The following is a 23,871-nucleotide window of genomic DNA, read 5'->3' as shown; positions in this document are numbered from 1 at the left end:
CTATTCTTTTTTGCTGCCTCAGTAAAGCAGCCAACATAATCAAAGATCCCACCCACCCTGGACATTCTCGCTTCTCCCCTCTTCCATTGGGAAGAAGATACAAAGGCCTGAAAGAATGGACTATCAGGGTTGACAACACCCTCTACTTCACTGTTGCAAAATTATTGAATGATTCTCTAGAATGTGGAGAGACTCTTGACCTTACAATCTACCCCGTCATGATTTTACACCTTATTGTTTACCTGTACTGCACTTTCTCTGTCATTCTTACACTTTGTTTTGCATTCTGCTATTGTTTCATCTTGTTCTATGTATCTGTTCTTGTACATTGCACTATGTGTACAGATCTGATCTGTATGAACAGTTTGCAAGACAAGTTTTTCACTGTATTTCGGTACATGTGAAATTAATACGTGATCATTCAAAGCCCAACTCTAATTCATCCACCCTGCATCTGCCCTGCTAAGTCCAGTAACAGACTGCCCAATCAGTGCTGGGAACAGCGCGAAGAGGAGTAAATAAAAGTATAGAAGGGCAAGCGGAGTGGTCATTTTGGGGAGTGGACCAGTTGTGTGTGGGGATGTCAGGTTTTGGCTCAAAGAAGACTTCAGCTTGGAAGAGGCATTGGCTCTGGGTAAGTTGTCCTGGTAAGCTTCTGTTAAGTTTCCCTTTTTATGTATGGTGTCGGGGGGTACTTAATGTAGCTTAAATGGCCATTGTGTGTTCTTCGTGCCGGATGTTGGAGTCCTGGGAGACCCAGAGTCTCCCAAGGAACTACATCTGTGTGCATCCAGCTGCAGTTCCTTGTAGACCGTGTTAGGAATCTGGAGCAACAACTGTACGATCCTCAGCTTGTACGGGAGAGTGAAGAGATCATTGATTGGAATTACAGAGAAATAGTCACCTAAGTTGTAGGAGGTGGGCAGCTGGGTGACTGTCAGGAGAAAGAATGGGAAGATGTATAGGCAGTTAGCACAGAACACCCCTGTGGCCATTCCCTTCAATAATAAGTATACCGTTTTGAATACTCTTGTAGGGGATGATTTCCCTGGGGAATGCCATGAAGACCAGGGTCCATGGTGCAGGAGTGAAAGGGGGAGAAGAGGGGAGTAGTAGTGACAGGGGACTCAATAGTCAGAGGAACAGGCAGGAGATTCTGTGGATGAGTATGGGACACCTGGATGACATGTTGCCTCCCAGGTGCCAGAGTCAGGGATGTCTTGGATCGTGTCCACAGCATTTTGGAGGGGGAGGGAAAGCAACTAAATGTCTTGGTAGATATTGGTAGCAAGGGAAAACAAAGAGGTACTGAAGAGAGAATTTAGAGAGCTAGGCAAAAAGCTGTGGGCATGTGGCCAAGTGGTTAAGGCATTGGACTAGCGACATGAAGGTAGTCAGATCGAGCCCCAGCCGAGGCACGTGTTATGTCATTGAGCAAGGCATTTAATCACAGATTGCTCTGCGACGATGCTGCTCCTAATGCCCTTCCCTTGGACAACATCGGTGTCGTGGAGAGGGGAGACTTGCATCATGGGCAACTGTTGGTCTTCCATACAACCTTGCCCAGGCCTGCGCCCTGGAGAGTGAAGACTTTCCAGGCGCAGATCCATGGTCTCACAAGATTAACGGATGCCAAAAAAAAGACAAAAAGCTGAGAAGCAGGACCTCCAGAGTAATTTCTGAATTGCTACCTGAACCATGCGCCAGTGAGGGTAAAAAACAAGATGATTTGGCAGATAAATCTGTGGCTGAGAAGCTGCTGCAGGGGGAAGGGCTTCAGGTTTTTGGATCCTTGGGATCTCATCTGAGGGAGGTATGACCTGTACAAAAGAGATGGGTTGCATCTGAACCTGAGGGGGACTATATTCTTGTGGGCAGGTTTGTTAGAGTTGTTGGGGAGGGTTTAAACTAATTTGGCAGGATGGTGGGAACTGGAGTGAAGGGACTCAGGATAGGACGGATGTTAAAAAAGCAAAGATAACATGCAGTCAGACTGTCCAGAAGGGCAGGCAGATGAAAGGACAAAATTGCAGCCAGCAGAGTGAGTATCAATGCATAAGGGATAAGAAATCAAGAAGGGTAACAAATATAGTACTCAAAGTGTTTGATCTCAGTGCATGGAATATAAGAAATAAAGTGGATGATCTTGTTGCACTATTACAGATTGTTGGGTATGATGTTATGCCATCACTGAACCGTGGCTGAGGATGAGAGCTGAATGTCCAAGGTGACACATTGTATCGGACGGATAGGAAGGTAGGCAGAGGAGATGGTATGGCTCTGCAGGTAAAGAATGGCTCAAATCATTAGAAAGATGTCTGAATTATGTTAAGAAGGCACTATCAAATTAGTCATTACTCTCTTTATCGTTGATTGGAGAAAAAATTAATTCTATTAAAATGAATATTTTGCCTAAATTTTTATATTTATTTCAGGCCGTACCTGTTTTTATTCCTAAATCTTCTTTAGATTCTTTGGATTCTGTTATATCTTCTTATATATGGAAAAATAAAATTTCTTGATTAAATGAAGATCATCTTCAAGAAGCTAAAAAGAATGGAGGTTTAGCCTTACCCAATTTTAGGTTTTATTACTGGGCAGTCAACTTACAGAATCTTACGTTTTGGTTGTATTATATTAATCGAGAGGACTGTCCGGTCTGGGTTTCTTTAGAAACTAATTCTGTTAATAAATTTTCTATCATTTCTCTTCTTGGATCCTCAATTACTGTATCTTTAAGTAATTTAATTGATAATTTTGTAGTTAAACACACTTTGAGGATTTGGGTACAATTTAGAAAATATTTTGGTTTATTGAGTTTTTGACTTTCAATTCCCATTTTTTCTAACTTTTTTTTAAACCTTCTATGACTGTAGTTTTTAAAGAGTAGAATAGATTGGGTATTAAATGTTTTCAGGATTTGTTTGTTAGAGATAGTCTCTCTTCATTTGAACAACTGTCAGCTAAATATAGCCTACCCAAAACCCACTTTTTTTGATATTTACAAATTAGAGACTTTTTGTGTTCTCAAGTACATACATCTCCTAAAAGTCCAGGTAAGAACTTATTTGATGCAATTTTTAATTTGAAACCCTTCCATAATGGATCTATATCTAATATCTATGGTATGTTTTTGGGAATGAAAAATATCCCTTTAGACAAAATTAAAAATCTCTGGGGACAAGATTTACAGATTCCAATTTCTGAGGATACTTGCAATGAATTTTTTTAATTGGTTAATACCTCATCATTATGTGCTCATCATTCCCTTCTACAATTTAATGTGGTTCATAGGGCACACGTGACTAAAGATAAGCTGTCTCATTTTTATTTGGATATATCTCCCTATTGTGATAGATTGTCGATGGAGAAGCTTCACTAATTCATATGTTTTGGACGTAGCTGTGGAGATTGCGGAGGCATTAGCAGTGATCTTTCTAGCATGGTTCCGGAGGACTGGAAGATTGCAAATATCACTTCGCTATTTGAGAAGGGGGCAAGGAAGCAAAAAGGAAATTATAGACCTGTTAGCTTGACATCGGGGGTTGGGAAGTTGTTGGAGTCGATTGTCAAGGATGAGGTTTTGGAGTACCTGGAGGCATATGACAAGATAGGCAGAACTCAACATGGTTTCCTCAAAGGAAAATCCTGTCTGACAAACCTAAAACAATTTTTTGAGGAAATTACAAGTAGGCTAGACAAGGGAGATGCAGTGGATGTTGTATATTTGGATTTTCAGAAGGCCTTTGACAAGGTGCCACACATGAGGTTGCTTAACACGATAAGAGCCCATGGAATTATGGGAAAGTTACGTGGATAGGGCATTGGCTGATTGGCAGGAAACAGAGAGTGGGAATAAAGGGATCCTATTCTGATTGGCTGCCGGTTACCAGTGGTGTTCCACAGGGGTCCGTGTTGGGGCCACTTCTTTTTATGCTGTACACCAACGATTATGGAATAGAAGGCTTTGTGGCTAAGTTTGCTGATGATACGAAGATAGGTGAGGGGACCGGTAGTGCTGAGGAAGCAGAGAGTCTGCAGAGAGACTTGGATAGATTGGAAAAATGGGCAAAGAAGTGGCAAATGAAATACAATGTTGGAAAGTGTATAGTTCTGCACTTTGGCAGAGGAAATAAATGGGCAGACTATTATTTAAATAGGGAGAGAATTCAAAGTTCTGAGATGCAACGGGACTTGGGAATCCTCATACAGGATACCCTTAAGGTTAACCTCCAGGTTGAGTCGGTGGTGAAGAAGGCGAATGCAAGTTGGCATATATTTCTAGTGGAATAGAGTACAGGAGCAGGGATGTGATGTTGAGGCTCTATAAGGCACTGGCGAGACCTCACTTGGAGTACTGTGGGCAGTTTTGGTCTCCTTATTTAAGAAAGGATGTGCTGACTTTGGAGAGGGTACAGAGAAGATTCACTAGAATGATTTCCGGGAATGAGAGGGTTAGCATATAACGAATCTTTGTCCACTCTTGGACTGTATTCCTTGGAGTTTAGAAGAATGAGGGGGAACCACATAAAAACATTTTGAATGTTGAAAGGCATGGACAGAGTGGATGTGGCAAAATTGTTTCCCATGTTGGGGGAGTCTAGTACGAGAGGGCATGATTTAAGGATTGAAGGGCGCCCATTCAGAACAGAAATGCGAAGAAGTTTTTTTAGCCAGAGGGTGGCGAGTCTATGGAATTCGTTGCCACGGGCAGCAGTGGAGGCCAAGTCATTGGGTGTATTTAAGGCAGAGATTAATAGGTATCTGAGTAGCCAGGGCATCAAAGGTTATGGTGAGAAGGCAGGGGAGTGGGACTAAATGGGAGAATGGATCTGCTCATGATAAAATGGTGGAGCAGACTCGATGGGCCGAATGGCCAACTTCTGCGCCTTTGTCTTATGGTCTTCTCGCGAAATATAAAACTTCATATCATCCACATTGTACTCCATATTGCCACATTCTCTCTCATTCACTCAGCTTTTCTATATCCTTTATAATATTCCTAGCCTCCCTATCTATACTCACTTCCCCACACAGTTGCAGAGACATGGGTCTGTTGATGCTGAAATCCTGAACAGCAAGCAACCTACTGGAGGCAGTCAATGGGTCAAGCAGTACCTGTGAGAGAAAAGTATTTGTGATGTTTTGGTCCCAGTGCATGGTCTTAATTCCTTTCCCCCATGGATGTTGCTCAACAAGCTGAGGTTCTCAGCGAGATTGTTTGATGGTACAGCTAACATCATATGATCAAAATTGGTGATGTTACATTTGGTCCACTCAGTCTAATTGCTCTTCTACGTTGTAACAGATGTGACTCTTGTCCTGATCCACGCAGTCCCAGATAGTTTCGACTTGTCAGTCTGAGGAGGACCTGCTGATTCCTGTGCTTTGCTTTTTTTAAATCTTGTTGACCAACTCTCAGTTCACATATTAGCCTAATTTCATAGGTTGGAACCTTATCAAGAGCTTCAGAAATCCAAACACACTGCATTTCCTAGCAACACACACAAAATGCTGGAGGAACTCAGCAGGCCAGGCAGCATCTATGGGAAAGAGTACAGTCAACATTTCAGCCTAGATCCTTTGGCAGATCACTGTAGTACTCTTTTCCATGGTTGCTGCCTGGCCTGCTGAGATCCTCCAGCATTTTGAGTGTGTTGCTTGGATTTCCAGCATTTGCAGATTTTCTCTTGTTTGTGATTGGAACACAGCATTTCCTAACCACGTGAAAAAGGTGCATACACGCAGTCTTTTTCCTTGGGTTAAGGATTCAAAAATAGACCTATGTTTAATATGAGAGGAGAAAGATTTAAATTGTATCATCCTTTATTCAGAGTGTTACTCCAGCCTGTGTGTAAACCTGCTCTTTGCATGTGTTGAATATTTAGGTCCCAGCTGTGATCACCCTGCAGCCATGTTTCTGTTCAAGTGATTTGAATTTTACCATTTACAGCTCCATGTGTCATTAATTCGCCCACCTTACGGCAGATGCAATGTGCATTTTGATATAGGATCCAAAAATTTAATCTTTTAAATGTGTGTTCTGACTTGTTTGTCACTTGCCTTTTTATTTATCTCTCGAATATATCATTTGTATTTTCATTTCTTATCAAACTGTCTTTCATATCATGTTTCTATGTCGCTACTAAACTCAAATCAAGTCAAGTCGAGTCACTTTTTAATGCCATTTCGACGATAACTTCTAGTACAGTACACAGTAAAAAATGAGACAATGTTTTTTCAGGACCATGGTGCTACATGAAACAATACAAAAACTACACTGAACTATGTAAAACAACACAAAAACTACACTAGACTACAGACCTACCCGGGATCGCATAAATTGCACAAAATAGTGCAGGTATTACAATAAATAATAAACAAGGCAATAGGCACAGTAGAGGGCAGTAGGTTGGTGTCAGTCCAGGCTCTAAGCGTTGAGGAGTCTGATGGCTTGGGGGAAGAAACTGTTACATAGTCTGGTCGTGAGAGCTTGAACGCCTTTTGCCAGATGGCAGGAGGGAGAAGAGTTTGTATGAGGGATGCATGGGGTCCTTCATAATGCTGTTTGCTTTACGGATGCAGTGTGTGGTGTAAATGTCTGTAATGGCGGGAAGAGAAACCCCAGTGATCTTCTCAGCTGACCTCGCTATCCACTGCAGGGTCTTGCAATCTGAGATGGTGCAATTTCTGAACCAGGCCGTGATGCAGCTGCTCAGGATGCTCTCATTACAACCTCTGTAGAATGTGATGAGGACTGGGAGTGGGAGATGGACTTTTCTTAGCCATCGCAGAAAGTAGAAACACTGCTGGGCTTTCTTTGCTATGGAGCTGGTGTTGAGGGACTAGGTGAGATCCTCCGCCAGGTGAACACCAAGAAATTTGGTGCTCTTAACAACCTCTACGAAGGAGTTGTTGATGTTCAGCAGACAGTGGTCACTCCAAGTCCTCCAACTCTTTTGTTTTGTTCACATTCAGAGACAGGTTGTTGGCTCTGCACCATTCCGTTAACTGGTCAGTAGTTGGAAATTGTACCCTAGGTCCAGACACCTCTACAAGGGGAGTCATCTTGTCATATCAATCCTGTCAATCTTCATTTGGAGTCATATATTTCGATGTTTACTTCTCATTCTTCTTTATGCCAAAGTATATAGGTCCAGCCTGTTCATCCTGCCTTCATATATCAAGTTCTTTAACACAGGAATTCTGAAGTAAAACTGCTCCGAAATAAGGATGAAGGTGCCCGGAGAAAACCTCTCCCCTCTCACCCTATATCTTTGTCCACTGGTTCCTCACTCCCCAAAACTTGGGAAAAGACTGCATTCACTCTATCTGTGCCCTCCATAATGTTATGGAACTCTGTAAGATCACCACTCAATCTCCTACACTCCAATTAATAAAGGCCCAAGACACTCAAGCTCTCTCCATAATTCAATTACTGGCAACATTCTGGTAAATTTCCTCTGCACACTTTCTAGCTTAATGACATCATTCCTATAGCAGAGTGACCAAAACAGAGCACAATATTACAAATACAGCCTCAAGAACTACAACTACAATATAATAGCAACTTTTATGTGTGTTGCTTGAGTTTCCAGCACCTGCAGAATTCCTGTTGTTTGCGTTAAAAAAACTACAATATAATTTACAACTTTCAATATTTGTTGCCTTGCCTAACGAAGGAAAGCGTGCCAAAAGCCTTCTTCGCCACCATGTGTACCTGTGACACCACTTTCAGGGAATCATGTACTTGTATTCCAAGGTTCCTTCTGTTTTACAACACACTCCAGAGTCCTGCTTTTCGTTGTGAAATTTCCAACCTGATTTGTCTTTCCAAAACTTGTCGCCATCTTACTGATAATTCATTCATAGTTCCAATGTAGATAATGCAACTTAGTCCCTCCTCACCTTCTATCAGCCAGCCTGCTGCCCCCCTCCTTTAACCTGAACCTATCCATACCCCGTTGTTCTCTGCTCACAACTTGCCAACCCATCAATTTTTGTATCTTCAGCAATCTGCTTGCAAGAAACACTCAATCCCTTCGTACAAGATATCAAAACAGATTGTGAGCAATTGAAGCCCCGCTATTGATATCACTAGTCACTAATTGTCGATCTGGAGATTACCAGTCTATAGTGATTCTGTTGTCTGTTGGTTAGCCACTTCTGATCCACAACGCAGTTTTAAATCGGATCCCTGTGCACACTTTGAACACACAACAGAAACAGTACAACAGAGGAACTGTCCCTTTGGACCACAATGTGATGCCAAACTAATTAAAATAGTAATCAAATGCCTAACTAAACTAATCAGAATCAGTATCAGGTTTAATATCACCAGCCAGCATATGTTGTGAAATTTGTTAACATAGTGGCAGCAGTACAATGCAATACATGAAAAATATAGAAAAAAATACAATTACAGCAAGTAAGGTATATTAAATAGTTAAATTAAAAATGGTATAAACACCAAAATAATTTTTTTAAAATGACATAGTGTTCACGTGTTCAATGTCCATTTAGGAATCTGATGGCAGAGGAGAAGATGCTGCTCCTGAGTTGCTGATTGTGTGCCTTCGGGCTTCTGTATCTCCTTCCTGATGATAACAATGAGAAGGGGACATGTTCTGGGCGATGAGGGTTCTAAATCATGGATGCCACCTTTCTGAGACAGCGCTCCTTGAAAGTGTCTTGGATACGACGGAGGCTAGTACCCATGATGGAGCTGACTGATTTTACAGCTTTCTGTAGCTTCTTTCAATCCTGTGCAGATGCGTCAACACTCCCTGTCCCCACTGCCCCCATACTAGATGGTGATGCAGCCAGTCAGAATGCTCTCCACGGTACATCTGTAGAAGTTTCCGCGTGCTTTAGGTGACGAACCAAATCTTCTGAGTCTCCTAATGAAATATAGCCGCTGTCTTGTCTTCTTTGCAGCCAAATGAATATGTTGGGACCAGGTTACATCCTCAAAGATATTCACAGTCAGGAACTTGAAATTGCTCATTGTCTCCACTTCTGATGTGCTTGTGTTCCTTCGTCTTACCCTTTCTGAAGTCCACAATCAGCTCTTTGGTTTTACGGACACTGAGTGCAAGGTTGTTGCTGCACCACCACTCAACTAGCTGATATATTTCACTCTGGTACGCCCTCTCGTCTCCATTTGAGATTCTGTCAACAAAGGTTGTATCCTCAACATAGTTACAAAAGGCATTTGAGCTCTGTCCAGCCACACAGTTATGAGTATAGAGAGGGTAGAGCAGTGAGCTAAGCACACGTCCCTGAGGTATGCAAGGTTTCATCGTCGGTGAAGAGGAGATGTTATTACCTATCTACGCCAATTGTAGTTTTCCAGTTTGGAAGTTGAGGATCCAATTGCACAGGGAGATACAGAGGCCCAGATTTTCTAGCTTTTCAATTAGGACTGTTGGAATAATGGTGTTACACACTGAGCTATAGTCAATGAACAGCATCTTGACATTGTTTGTATTGTCCAGGTGATCTAAAGGCTAATTTATACTTGTGCGTCAAATGTATGCCATAAGTACGGCGTATCCATGTACCCTACGCTGTACTCTACGCCGAACCCTACACCGTAGCCTAACGCGCACCTCTCCCAAAATGCAACTACGCGTCGCGGTGATGCAGACGGAAACAACTGTGATTGGTCCGCTTGGTAGCATCGCATTTCCTCCTACTCTGCAATAGCTTCCCATTGGGCGACTGAAGGGCAGAGAAGGAACTCTGGCTGCAATGCTTTCCATAAAGCTTTACAGAGCTCCAAAATTATGGAGGACCCTGTGCTTGACGCCAGTTTGTAGCTAGTTGCTGCAGCCTGTTGACTTACACCTGAAGCTAAAACTCAAATGGTGATTGCCAGTCTCTGAGTATACTGTGCATACACTGATGCGAAATAAATGGTTGGAGACGATGAACCAAATCGTCAAATCTACCTGCCGACATCCAAAAATATTTGAAATACATTTCCTCCTCCATGTCTCTCAGTGGCCGGACAAGCACAGAAAATTCACCCTCCTTCAGTTTCAGTCGCCATTGTTTGAAGTTTGAGTTTCTTCGTGTTGATTTTCAAAACAAAGAAACTCAACCCAGTGGCATAGAAACCCCACCGCCAACTAGCGTTTTGGCGGTGAATTGCAGAGCGACGCAGACACACCAACACACAAGTATAAATGCTCACTACAGCATAGCCCACTTGCATAGGCTATGGCGTAAGCTAGTATGCACAAGTATAAATCAGCCTTAAGGCTGCGTGAAAAGCCATTGAGATTGTGTCTGCCATAGATCTATAATGGCATTAGGCAAACTGAAGTGGCTCCAGGTCCTTGCTGAGGCAGGAGTTGATTCTAGCTGTGATCAACATCTTAAAGTATTTCATCACCGTAGATGTGAGTACTACTGGACGATAGTCGTTCACACTACTCCTGACTAAACAATGGCCAGATCCCTCTCTTTCTGCACATTTGTGTGCCTATCTAAGAACCTTTTAAATGTCTTGTAAACAATCTCGCCCTTTACATCTGCTGTGAATTTACCCACTCTCAACTTAAGTGAATGGCCTCTGCTGCTAGATGTATCATTACCTTGGAAATGATACTGGCAGTCTACTTGATCTATGGCTCTCATAATCTTTTAAACCTCCATCAGATCTCCCCTCAGTCTTCACCGGTCTGGAGAAAACAACCAAATGTCGTCTCATCTCTCCTTAGAGCACCTGCCCTTTAATCCAGGTGGCATCCTGCTGTAATTCTTCTGGACCCTCTCAAAAAGTCACTGCATTCTTCCTCTAATGGTATGACCAGACATTTATTCTTTTCAGTAACCTTTTGTATGACACCTTATCAAAAGCCTTGTGGAAATCAAGATACAATTTACCTACTGGATCCTTTTGTCCTTCCTGTTTGTTACATCCTCAAAGAAATCTAGTAAATTCCCTGTTCATCAATTGACAGTAACTCTGCTTGACTATTTTCTAAATGTCCTTCTATTACCTCCTTAATGTTGGACTCTGGATTTTCACAATAGCAAATGGGGCTAATAGTTCCCTGCCTTTTCTCTCCCTCTTGAACAGGGTTATTACATTCGTACTTATCCACTCCTCTGTGTCCTCCCGCTGTGTTGTTTTCAGCTACCTAGCTTCCAGGAGAGTTTTCGTTTAAGAGAAGAAGTCTATCTCTGCTTCGTGCAGAGTAAACTGTCAGAGTCTGTGTCCAGCTGTGCTCAGAGGTGTCAGTAACTGTGAAGGTGCTGTTGTGAGACACACCACTTTAAACATCTTTTTAAACACTCCTTTTGTGCAATGCTTCAAAATATATGTTAGTGCTGTATACATTGACAGCTTAGTGCACCAAAAATAAGTGAAATCCATTTTCTAGGCAATCTACTTTACAATTATCTTTAGATTTTAACAGGTTTTGTTTTTTAAACACACCAAGGAATTCTTCTTTCCGACTTCATACCCAGTCTCTGGGACATGCTGTGAACTTCATGAAAGTGCCTGTGATACCATATTTATTCACTCCAGAAACCTCGCATAATGTGTTTGCAAATTCACATCTTCTATGCACAAGTTGCCATTGTCAAATCCCTCTGGATATAGAAAGTAAAATTATTTCTGTTCGCGGGAGTTGGGGTTGGAGCTACCGCTTATGAGAAAGAACGAAGGGAGGTTTCCTCTGCTGAACAGAGAGCAAGAACAGTTAAACTGCGCAAATGGCAAGGAGCAATGAACTGAACCTGCTTTAGCAAACAGTCCTCAGCGAGAAAACACTATTAATGGGTCATCTCACCCAGTGCTGTTGTCCGTGGTCTCTCTTGGCCCAGACACGGAGGTTTTCAGGACACAGAGAGCTGGATTTTTATTTTTTTAACTACTTAAAGGTACAGCATGGGGTGAACCCTTCTGGCCCTTTAAGCTGTGCTGTCCAGTAAGTCCTGACGAAGGGTCTCGGCCCGAAACGTCGACCGTACCTCTTCCTAGAGATGCTGCCTGGCCTGCTGCGTTCACCAGCAACTTTGATGTGTGCTACCCACAGTTTAACCCTAGCCTAATCACAAGACAATTTATAATGATCAATTAACCATCAGCTACGTCATTGGACTGTGGGAGATGACCCTTACAGATCATGTCAGAATTGAAGTCTGAACTCCTAATGCTCTGAGCTGAAATAGAGTTGCACTAACTGCTACACGAGCAGAGATAATAGAACAGAGAACATAGAACAGTGCATTACCCTAATCCTTCTGCACTCGATTTTGTGCTGAACTTTTAACCTCCATGAAGATCAATCTAACCCTACCCTTCCACATAGCCCCTCACTTTTCTTTCATTCATATGCCTATCTAAGAGTCTCTTAAATGTCCCTAATGTATCTGCCTCTAGCATCACAATTAGCAGTGCATCCCATGTGCTTACCACTTTCGAGGGTAAAAAAAATACTACTTATGACATTCTTCCTATTCTTTCCTCCAATCACCTCAAAATTATGCCCTCTCATATTAACCATTTCCACCCTAGGAGAATATACCTGGCTGTCCACTCAACCCATGCCTCTTTTCTCCTTATACACTTCTATAAAGTCACCTCTCATCCTTCTTCATTCTGAAGAGAAAAGCCTGAGCTCACTCAACATGTCTTCATAGGATATGCTCCTAATCCAGGTAGCATCCTGGAAAATCTCATGTGCACCTTCTCTAAAGCTTCCACATCCTTCCTATAATGAGGTGACCAGAACTGAAGATAATATTACAAGTGTGGTCTAACCAAGGTTTTACGGAGCTACAATATTACAATAAGGCTCTTGAACACAATCCTCTGACTCATGAACACCAAAACACCATACGCCTTTGTTACAACCCTATCAACAGGTGTCAACTTTGAGGGATCTATAGACGTTGTCCCCGAGATCCCTCAGTTCCTCCACACAGCTAAGAATCCTGACATTAACTCTGTACTCTGCCTTCAAATTCAACCTTCCAAAGTAAATCAATTCACATTTTCTGGGTTGAACTCCATCTGCTTACAACAACCCTCCACACCATTCACAACTCCACCAATCTTCATGTCATCTGCAAACTTACTAACTCACCCCTCTGCTTCCTTGTTCAAGTGATTTATAAAAATCACAAATTGCATCGTTCCCATAACAAATCCCTGTGCAACACTACTGGTCATTCCAGCAACCAGTGTACTGTAGCTACAAATAAACTACATCACAATAGTTTCCCAAGCAAGCTATGAAAGAGACTGAACTTACAAACACATTTGTTTTATGTGCAATGCTGAACAGATCCCTAACAAAAATGCCCTGGTTTTCTCTAATTATGACGTGTTCAGTAAGATGTGTTTACAAATAAGTTTGTGGAAGGGTTAAGGAAGCACTAAATAAGTGCAGGACTACTGCAATTTATAGTCATGAGTAGCCAGAGTACAGAGAAAAGTCACCTGCTCCAGTGAGTTGTGCAAGCTTTAGAAGATCAGTAGTCTCATCAGTCCCATTGCCTAGACCACTGCAAATCATCTTGCTCCAATATTCATCCAGTTCCACCTGTAAGCGTTGATTGATTCTATTTCTCCATCATCAATAAATTCAAAATCAAAGCTACTCCTTGAGTAAAATGATCTTGTCTCCATATCTTCCAGCTTTTACTCAAAATGGTCAATCTGAAACATCTTATTTCTTAAACACAGGAGTACATTCAGCCAGAGACTCATTCCATTGAGATGCAACACTGAGCGTCATAGGAAGTCATTCCTGCCTGCGCCATCAAACTTTACAACTCCTCCCTTGGAGGGTCAGACACCCTGAGCCAATAAGCGGGTTCTGGACTTATTTCCTGGCATAATTTACATATTACTATTTAATTATTTATGGTTTTATCACTGTTTAATTATTTAAGGTGCAACTGTAACAAAAAACAATTTCTCTTGGGATCAATAAAGTATGACTATGACTATGACTAACCATCCATGAACTGAAACAACTTTCCTCAATCTGCTCAGCTCAAAACAGTCACTATGTTTTCCACCCCTACCAACTGTTCTCTCAAACCTCTTCAGTTGAAGCTCTGAGACCTTCAACTCCTTCTCTCCCTACAGATGCTGCCTGACCTGTAGATTGATACCAGCATTATATAATTATAACCACAAATAGATAAAATCCCTCATCTCTTATATTCCATGTATAGCTGCATAATTTTTTCTGCATATTCTCCAGGACTTTTGCATCCATCCTAATGTGTGATAACCGCAACTGATGTTGGCTCAAATTATGTCCTATCTCGTGTTGTTGGAAATAAGGAGGAGTCTCTCAAGGTGGGAAGGGTCCTCCTATCTACCTGCAGTAGCATCCTGATGTGAGGTTACAATGATTATTTTGCCTCCATTGATTTTGCTTGACCCATTGTTTTCCACCAGCTACTTCTCTGTGTCACCTTAACAGTATACCTTCTAACATTACATCTCATCTTGGATATGATTCTGGAACTGTTGGGAGACTATGTTTTGCTGTTTAGAGATAATTTTGCCACTTCAGTGCTCTGCAGTCTCTGAGATTCCTGGAGGCAGAGGCAGTGTAAGGGAACCTCAAGGCGAGAAGGCTGCAAGATAGTGCGCGAGCTAATGTGAGACCCCATTTTGCTGATTTTGGCTTCCATTGTTGGCCAATTAAAGCAACAAGGACGATTGAAGCGTCAAGGTGAGTGCGGGAGTTTGGAGACGGTTGGGCGTTCCAACACTCTGCAGTCTCTGAGAGGAATCCAAGAGGCAGAGGCAGAGGCAGCATGCGTGAACCTTGTAGCAGGACAGGGTGCAGACTGAAGCTTGGCTCCCTTTCAGCAATTAAAGCTTTCTTTGTTTGCTGACTAAAGCGATGAGACTGATTGAGCCATCGAAGCAAGAGTGGAGGATGAGTGCCGGCTATTTGTCTTTTGATCGCTCTGCTACGCTACCAGAGAGGGGACAGCCTGCCGCTGCATGAAGGGATGCTGAGACAATGGGAAGTGTACTGAGAAACCCAGATGCATGAGGATTTGTTCATCACGAGAGGGTCATAGAATCAGAGAGCCATACAGCTTGGAAACAGACCCTTCAGCAACTGGTCCATACTGATCAAGCTAGTCCCATTTGCCCTTGTTTGGTGCATATCCCTCAAAACCTTTCATATCCATATACCTGTTCAAGTATCTTTTACATATTGTTAATGTACTTACCTCAAGTACTTCTCCTGGCAGCTATTTCCACATACTGACCACCACTTGGATGAAAAAGTTGTTCTTCAGTTTCCTATTAAATCTCTGCCTTTTCACCTTAAACCTATGTCCACTAATTCTTAATTCCCTGCTCCTGGGAAAAAACTGTGTGCTTCACCTTAACTATGCCTCTTATGATTTTATAGGTCTCTATAACATCACCCCACATTCTTCTATATTCCAATGGAACAAAAAGTCTCAGCCTCTCAACTTCTCTCCATAACTCAACCCCGTAAGTACTAGAAACATCCTTGTAAATCTCCTTTGCACTTTTTCCAGTTTAATGGCATCTTTCCTATAGGGTGGCAGGGTGACTAAAATTGAACACAATGTTCTAAATGTGTTCTCGCCAACAACTTCTACAATTCCAAGATGAAAAAATACAATTTTTCCCCTTTGAGGCTGAGCAAGAGTAGAATAAAATATAACAGATTTTGAAGTGGCCACAGTACAAATGTTTCCCCTTGAGGTGAAGTGCGGGATGACATTATTACAAGAGAGCCAAAGGGGAACTCAGAAGAAGAAATTCTATTCCCGAAAGAGTGGTGAGGTGTGGTTGAAGTGAAGAATACGTACTCATTTCAGGGAGCACTGTGCATGAGAACATAAAGAACATGAGAATAAGAAGCAGGAAGGGAACTCCATGGACCTCTCAAACCTGCTCTGATAATCCATAAGATTATGACAGATCTTTATCTTAACACTACTTCCACACATAAACACCATATTCCAGATTTATCAGCCTCTGTCTTCAATGTACTAGTTACTAAGCCACATACTCTTGGCTAGAAAATTCCAAAGAATCATTACTCTTTGAAGAAATGTCTCCTTATCTCCACCCTGAATGGGTAACTCCTTATCTTGAAACATTGACACCAGGAGAAGGTATGGAAACACTTTTTTCCACAAAGGGAGATTGAAGGTGGAACTTCCACACACTCATCCAAAGAAAAATCTGTGATCAATGCCTTAATACTAACTTGGCAAGGCGGGTAGATAGAGCTAGTGCATTGATCAGCTCTGATCTCGTTTAATGGTGCAATAGACTTGAAGGAGCTGATTATCCTCTCCCATCTGCCCATTGAGACACTGCCAATCTCTTGATCCTTGTCTCTCTATTCCAATTGTCTTTCTGGAACTAAAGGCACTAGGTTTTTGCATGATGTATGATCAGGAACAGAAGGTGATTTGGGCCGTTCACTTTTTGGTTTCATCTTTTACCACATCTACCCTACTTCCCTCAAAATCCTTGCCAAACCAAAATCTCCCAGTCTCCTTGAGCCCAACTCTTGCTGACCACTAAGGAAAAAAGAAGTCCAGTTTTCTTTTTGAATAAATATGTTCCCTGACCAATCAAGCTGATGTTTAAATCACATCTTTCACTCTGCACCACCAGTAATAGACATACACTCAGTGGCCAATTTAGTAGGTACACCCAAACACATGCTCCTTAATGAAAATATTAAATGGAACCACTGAACTTTTGAAATATCTAATCAGCCAGTCATGAGGCAGCACCTCAATGAATAAAAGCATGCAGACATGGTCGAGAAGTTCAATTGTTGTTCAGACAGAGTATCTGAAAGGGGAAACAATGTCATCTCAGAGACTCTGACCATGGAATGATTGTTGATGCTAGACAAGGTGGTTTGAGTATTTCGGATATTGCTGATCTCTTTAGATTTTTATGCACAACAAGATTCGAGAGAGTTTAATATCATTTCCTGTACACAATTGTAAAGGAGAATAAAATAATTGTTACCCCAGATCTGATGCAGCACAACAAAACACAATAAAAACAATAAAGAAGGTGGGAAGGAGTGATGATGGCACTAAACGGAAACTCCTTTGCCTGCATCTTGGGAAACAGCTCTTTTTTCATCTTTAATATCTTTATTTTTCCCTTTCAGGGTTCTTTTGAAGACGCTGACCTGGAGTTACATGCAGACTACAGTTCTTTGCAGGAATGGGACCCACTCTCGGGTTTCAGGACTGGCTGTTGTTCAGCATGCCAAGGGCTCGGCCTAAGTATTTGGCTCGCCTTTGGAAGCCTATGATCTCGGGCCTCTGGAGACTGGTGGATCGAGGGTCTGTGTCATGACAGGAGAACCATGTGTCATTGGGGGAGTCGAAATATCTGTGGCTGTGTGACTAGAGATTCGTGATCATTGGGCACAGAGCTTGAAAAAATTAACGTGGCAGACTTTTAACATCGTAAACCAGCGGGTTGTTTGTTATGTCTCCCCACTTGCTGTGTAAATGGAGATACCACTTTCTCCCTTATTAAGAAGAGAGAGAGAGAACCAGTGATATGCCTTCGGGGTAACTGCAAGTCTGTGTATTTACTGTTGCTTTGCTCACACTTAAGTGCTCGGTGGCAGGCGCCGATGCTTTTATTTTGCAGGTTGGAGGAGAGGGGATTGTTGCTTGCTGCCGCTTACGTGCGTGAGGGAGGAGCTGGGGGGGACTTTGGGGTTCTAACATTTGACTGTCGCTCATTCTTTGGGGCACTCCTCTGTTTTTGTGGATGGTTGCAAAGAAAAAGTTTTTCAGGATGTATGTTTTATATATTTCTCTGACATTGAATTGTACCTTTGAATAAAACAATAAATATAAATACATAAGAAAGGTTGCATACATTGATCGAATATACACATTTGTACATAAAGTGTTGGTAGGCACAGGAGCATCTGTACATGAGGTGACTGGCAGGAAATGATAATGGAGATGGGGCATGTGGTGGGGTACATTAGTGGTGGAGGTGTTGATCAGCATTACAGCTTGGAGAAAGTAACTGTTTTTGAAACTGGTGGTCTTGGCACAAATACTATTTATCTCCTCCCTGGGGGCAGTGGGACACGCAGTCCCTGTGCATGATGAGTGGGATCCTTTATGACATTGCTGGCCTTTTCCCAACACCTTTCTGCATATATATCCTTGATGCCAGGTAGGCTGGTGCTAGTGATGCACTGGGCAGTTTTGGCTACCTGTTGTAGAGCCTTCCAGTCCACTCCAGTGCAGTTTCTGTAAATGATGCAGCATGTTAGGATGTTCTCTGTAGAAGGTCATATGTATTGTTGTAAATAGTCCAGGTCTCTTCAGCCTCCTCAGAAAATAGAGGCTTTCTCGATTGTGTTCTGGGACCATGAGAGGTTGTGTGAGATAAACACTCCCAGGAACTTGAAACTGCTTTGCCACTGAAGTAAAAAGGGGTGTGAGTGGTATGAGTTCTCCTGAAGTTAGTAACTACTTTCTTTGTCATGTTGACATTGAGGAAAGGGTTATTTTTCTGGCACCAGGTCTCGAGTTCTTCCACCTCCTCTCTGTAGGCAGTCTCATGGTTGTTGGCAATGAGTCCCACCACTGTTGTCTCATCAGCAAACTTGACAATGTGATTTCTTGGATGTTTGGCCATGAAGTCATAGAAACATAGAAAATAGGTGCAGGAGTAGGCCATTCGGCCCTTCGAGCCTGCACCGCCATTTATTATGATCATGGCTGATCATCCAACTCAGAACCCCGCCCCAGCCTTCCCTCCATACCCCCTGACCCCCGTAGCCACAAGGACCATATCTAACTCCCTCTTAAATATAGCCAATAAACTGGCCTCAACTGTTTCCTGTGGCAGAGAATTCCACACATTCACCACTCTCTGTGTGAAGAAGTTTTTCCTAATCTCGGTCCTAAAAGGCTTCCCCTCTATCCTCAAACTGTGGCCCCTCGTTCTGGACTTCCCCAACATCGGGAACAATCTTCCTGCATCTAGCCTGTCCAATCCCTTTAGGATCTTATACGTTTCAATCAGATCCCCCCTCAATCTTCTAAATTCCAACGAGTACAAGCCCAGTTCATCCAGTCTTTCTTCATATGAAAGTCCTGCCATCCCAGGGATCAATCTGGTGAACCTTCTTTGTACTCCCTCTATGGCAAGGATGTCTTTCCTCAGATTAGGGGACCAAAACTGCACACAATACTCCAGGTATGGTCTCACCAAGGCCTTGTACAACTGCAGTAGTACCTCCCTGCTCCTGTACTCGAATCCTCTCGCTGTAAATGCCAGCATACCATTTGCCTTTTTCACCGCCTGCTGTACCTGCATGCCCACTTTCAATGACTGGTGTATAATGACACCCAGGTCTCGTTGCACCTCCCCTTTTCCTAATCGGCCACCATTCAGATAATAATCTGTTTTCCTATTTTTGCCACCAAAGTGGATAACTTCACATTTATCCACATTAAATTGCATCTGCCATGAATTTGCCCACTCACCCAACCTATCCAAGTCACCCTGCATCCTCTTAGCATCCTCCTCACAGCTAACACTGCCACCCAGCTTTGTGTCATCCGCAAACTTGGAGATGCTGCATTTAATTCCCTCATCCAAGTCATTAATATATATTGTAAACAACTGGGGTCCCAGCACTGAGCCTTGCGGTACCCCACTAGTCACCGCCTGCCATTCTGAAAAGGTCCCGTTTATTCCCACTCTTTGCTTCCTGTCTGCTAACCAACTCTCCACCCACACCAATACCTTACCCCCAATACCGTGTGCTTTAAGTTTGCACACTAATCTCCTGTGTGTAAGCAGAGTGCACAGCAATGGGCTCGGCACTGCCCTGGCGGGCGCCCGTGTTAAGAATGATGGGGAGGGAGGAGAAGTTGTGCATCTTGCCATTCTGAGGTCTGCTGCTTAGGAAGTCCAACACATAGTTGTAAGGTGGCGCATTTAGATCGAGGAATAGGAATTTGTTCACCAGTGTCTGTAGGACAAAGGTGTTGAATACCAAATTGAAATCCAGAAACAGCATACTGATATAAGTGTACTTTTTTTCGAAGTAAGTCAGAGCCAGGTGCATGACAGGTGTTATGGCATCTGTTGTAGAGTGGTTCTGTCGGTAAGCATGTTGGTGAATAGCCAGCATGGCAGGGATGGAGTTTTTGATGTGTTCCATTATCAGTTGTTCAAAGCACTTCATGATGATTGTCATCAGTGCCACCAGGCACCAGCTGTAGAACTGGTCCAGGGATGAAACATATGGGAACAGCAGCCTGGATAAATGAAGTGTTGAAGATGTCCATGAAGACGTCAAGCTCTAGAGTTTACAGAGAATGGTGCAAAAATACCAAAAAGGCATCCAGTGATCCAGTCCTGTGGATGAAAATGCTTTGTGAATTAGAGAGGTCAGAGGAGAATGACCACTGGTTTAAGCTGACAGGAAGGCAACAGTAACTCAAAAAAATCATGCTTTACAACAGTGGTATGCAGAGGCGTATCACTGAATTTCTCCCAGGATCAATAAAGTATGACTATGACTATGACTACGAATGCTTAGCATGTCAAACCTTGAAGTGGTTGGGCACACATGCACTCTGTAACCACATTATTAAGTACAGGAGGTACATAATAAAATGCAACTGAGTGTGATTTCCCTCTTCCAACACTATCACCTGCTTTAAATCACACTCAGTCAAAGATTATTAAATAGGTCATCCTTTAATAACCAATAGAAACAGTTGGTTTCAGGCCCAGACACTTCATCAGATGCTAATGTAGGGTCTTAGCTCAAAACGTTGACTATTTACTCTTTTCCATAGATGCTGCCTGACCTGCTGAGTTTTTCCAGAATTTTTTTGTGTGTTGCTTGGATTTTCAGTATCTGCAGATTTTCTTGTGCTGTAATATCCAATGTTTGCCAGAAAACACAATATTCTTGCTTCTAGTATGTATATACTGACCACCTCTAACCTTCAGCTGACTGCTCCATAACTTTCACAATGACTAGAATACCTGCAGAGTTCGAAGGGGAAAACAAAGAATGGCACAGAGCTTACAGACCTGTTTTCGTTCCACACAGCATGGTGCACATCGCAAACTGACTGATACAGAAGCTCGACTGTGCCAACTGCAGTATTGATTACCAACAACTTAGCTCTCACATCATGGGGCTGAATTTGCTCACCCATTAGTATTGTGTAAGCAGCAGGAGATCGCTGACCGCTTGCTCACCTTTTAGCAAAATCAATAGTACTAATCCACACTTACCACTGCAAGAACATAAACAAAAAGCAAACTGGTGGTAGAGTATATACACCTCTCTACTGGGAGTTGCAAATAATTTTTAAATGATGGAAGCAGGTATTAGACGGGCTGGAAATTACCTTCAGAATTTTTGATGTGCCGGCAACGTGAAAAGTCAGCTGCATTACTTTTCTTAAGCATACTATATGTTCTGACAGGATTTTAATAGGGGGCTCGGTGTCAGGTTCAATTTTGTTTCAAACTGACTGCCAGATAATTAATTGTTAATTCCTTTCTCAGAATGGATGGCACTGACAGAGCTGCGTCAATGCGTGTGCTGAATCGTAAGCAAGACTGACATCTGTGGATCTGCAGTCCTGCAGTTATGCGAGATTGCAATTTCCTGGCAATAGCGAGAAAGGAATATTGCACCTGCTTGAAAATCCTTTGGCTGAATACTAAATAGGTTTTGCAAGCACAGAAGCAGGATGTTGGGCTTAATTGCCGTGTACGTGCATGTGTGCGCGTTACCGTTCCATTTGTGCCTCCTCCCTCCAATCTACGCCGTCATGACGGTGTGGCCAGATTCCGCTTAGGTTTGCAGATGACACCATCAGTTTGAGAGCTTCCAGTTCCTAGGAGTGATGTTAAACAGCCTGTCCTGGTTCTGTTACACAGATGCCACAGCCAAGGAAGCTCACCAGCATTTCTGCATCCTCAGGAGTCGACTGAAATTCAGCATGTCCCCTTTGATCCTCACCAGTTTTTAAAGGTGACCACAGAGAGTATCCTATCCTAATGTCTCATGGTATGATATGGCAGCAGATCAGTTTGACACCACAAGAAAATTCATAGAGTTGCAAAAATAGCTCAACACATCCCAGAAGCAAGTTTCTCCAGAGACTCTGTCTACACTCCTCACTGATCCAATAAGCATAACGAAAAGCCCCTTCTACCCCAGGCATGCTCTCTTCTTCCCCCCTTCCAATCGGGCAGAAAACCAAAAGTTTTCCTCACAGACAGGACCCAGGCTGTAAAAATAGGGGACAAGCTCTCTTCTACAATCACTCAGAGCACCAGTGCCCCACAAGGCTGTGTACTCAGTCCCCTGCTGTACTCACTGTACATCCACGATTATGTGACCAAGTTTCCATCGAACTCAATATATAAGTTTGCTGATGACACCACAATTGTAGGCCGTATCTCGGGTAATGATGAGTTTGAGTACAGAGAGGAAATTAAGAACCTGGTGTCATGGTGCGAAGACAATAACCTATCCCTCAACGTCAGCAAGACGAATCATGTACCATCAGGCAGGCTATAGATAACTCACACTACTCACACTCCTCTTTCTATCAGTGGTATAGCAGTGGCAACTGTGAGCACCTCAAACTCCTGCATAGGAATACCCCAATACGATGGACACTGAGTGTCTATCCGACACTGTTACTGCTTTCGATGTGATGAAATGATCTGTATGGATGGTATGCAAAATAAAGTTTTTCATTACGTGTGCAACAATAATGCCCTAATGACCAATATTTCATGCTATCATCAGATTCCCATCTCCCTTCTCCTTCCCTTTACATGAAGCTTATGATAACTCACTATAACCACTCCTTTAATCTTTCCCTCTCATCAGTGTGAATTCTATTTGCTCCTTTAAAGATAACAGCAGAGGCCAAAGAGGAAAAGAGAAACCAAGGAATTGTTGGCTGCAGGATCACTTCACTCTACAGTGAACAACAAAATATGGGAGGGAAAACTTTAACCTTCCAAAAAAAAAGTTGGTCTCTATTTCTTTAAAAGTTCCAAATTATTCATGAGCATTGACGGAGAAACTCAGTGGGCCAAGCAGTATTTGTGGAGGGAAATGGAATTCGATTTTCTGGATCAAGACCCTTCATCTGGGCTCCCCCACCCAACCTTGCATGCTGCATGACCCATTGAGTTCCTCCAGCTCCTTGGGTTTTCATTCAGATGTCCAGCATCTGCAGTATATTTTGTCTTAGTTATTCATGATATTTGAGTAACTGCTGGTTTTGGCCTGACTAGGTTTTCCACCATAACACTGATACCATCCTTTTTCCACAGATGCAGTTTGACATCCTCAGTACTTTCAATAATTTCAGATTTCCAGCATCTGCATGTTTTTGACTTTCTTTTTATTCAGCGTATTTTATCTGACAGCCCCTGTGACCTGAGTTCATTCCTGACCTCAGATACTGCGGGTGTGACATTTCCACACGCTTCCTGTGGGGTTTCCTCTGCTTATTCCAGTTTCCCCGCATGTCCTAAAGATGTGCTGGTCAGTAGGTCAATTTTCCACTGTAGATTGCCCTGAGTGGTAGAATCTGGAAAGAGTTGATGGAAATACAAAGAGAATAGAATGAGGTTTTAGGAAATGGTTGGTTGAGGATGGTACATACTAGATGGACAGAAGGGCCTGTTTCCATGTGAATGACCATGACTATAATGAGACTAGTTTACTCGAATGCAAACTAATAAACTATTAATAACAAACTAATAAAGTACAATCCAAAGGTCTTGATAATTTTCTTGCACAATGCTGTAATACATTCATA

The 23,871-nt window shown here is 42.5% G+C and overlaps 1 protein-coding gene across 3 annotated transcripts in view; it reads right to left on the bottom strand.

Moving 5' to 3' along the window:
* LOC140185111 (cadherin-22-like) overlaps positions 1 to 23,871 on the bottom strand; it is a 1,010,842-nt gene that overhangs the window by 84,935 nt on the left and 902,036 nt on the right. The window lies entirely within an intron of this gene.

This window comes from Mobula birostris, chromosome 2 (assembly GCF_030028105.1).
Source record: "Mobula birostris isolate sMobBir1 chromosome 2, sMobBir1.hap1, whole genome shotgun sequence".
Classification (NCBI taxonomy): Eukaryota; Metazoa; Chordata; class Chondrichthyes; order Myliobatiformes; family Myliobatidae; genus Mobula; species Mobula birostris.
Note: the sequence above shows the minus strand (reverse complement) of the source record. Positions and strands in the feature narration are given on the sequence as shown.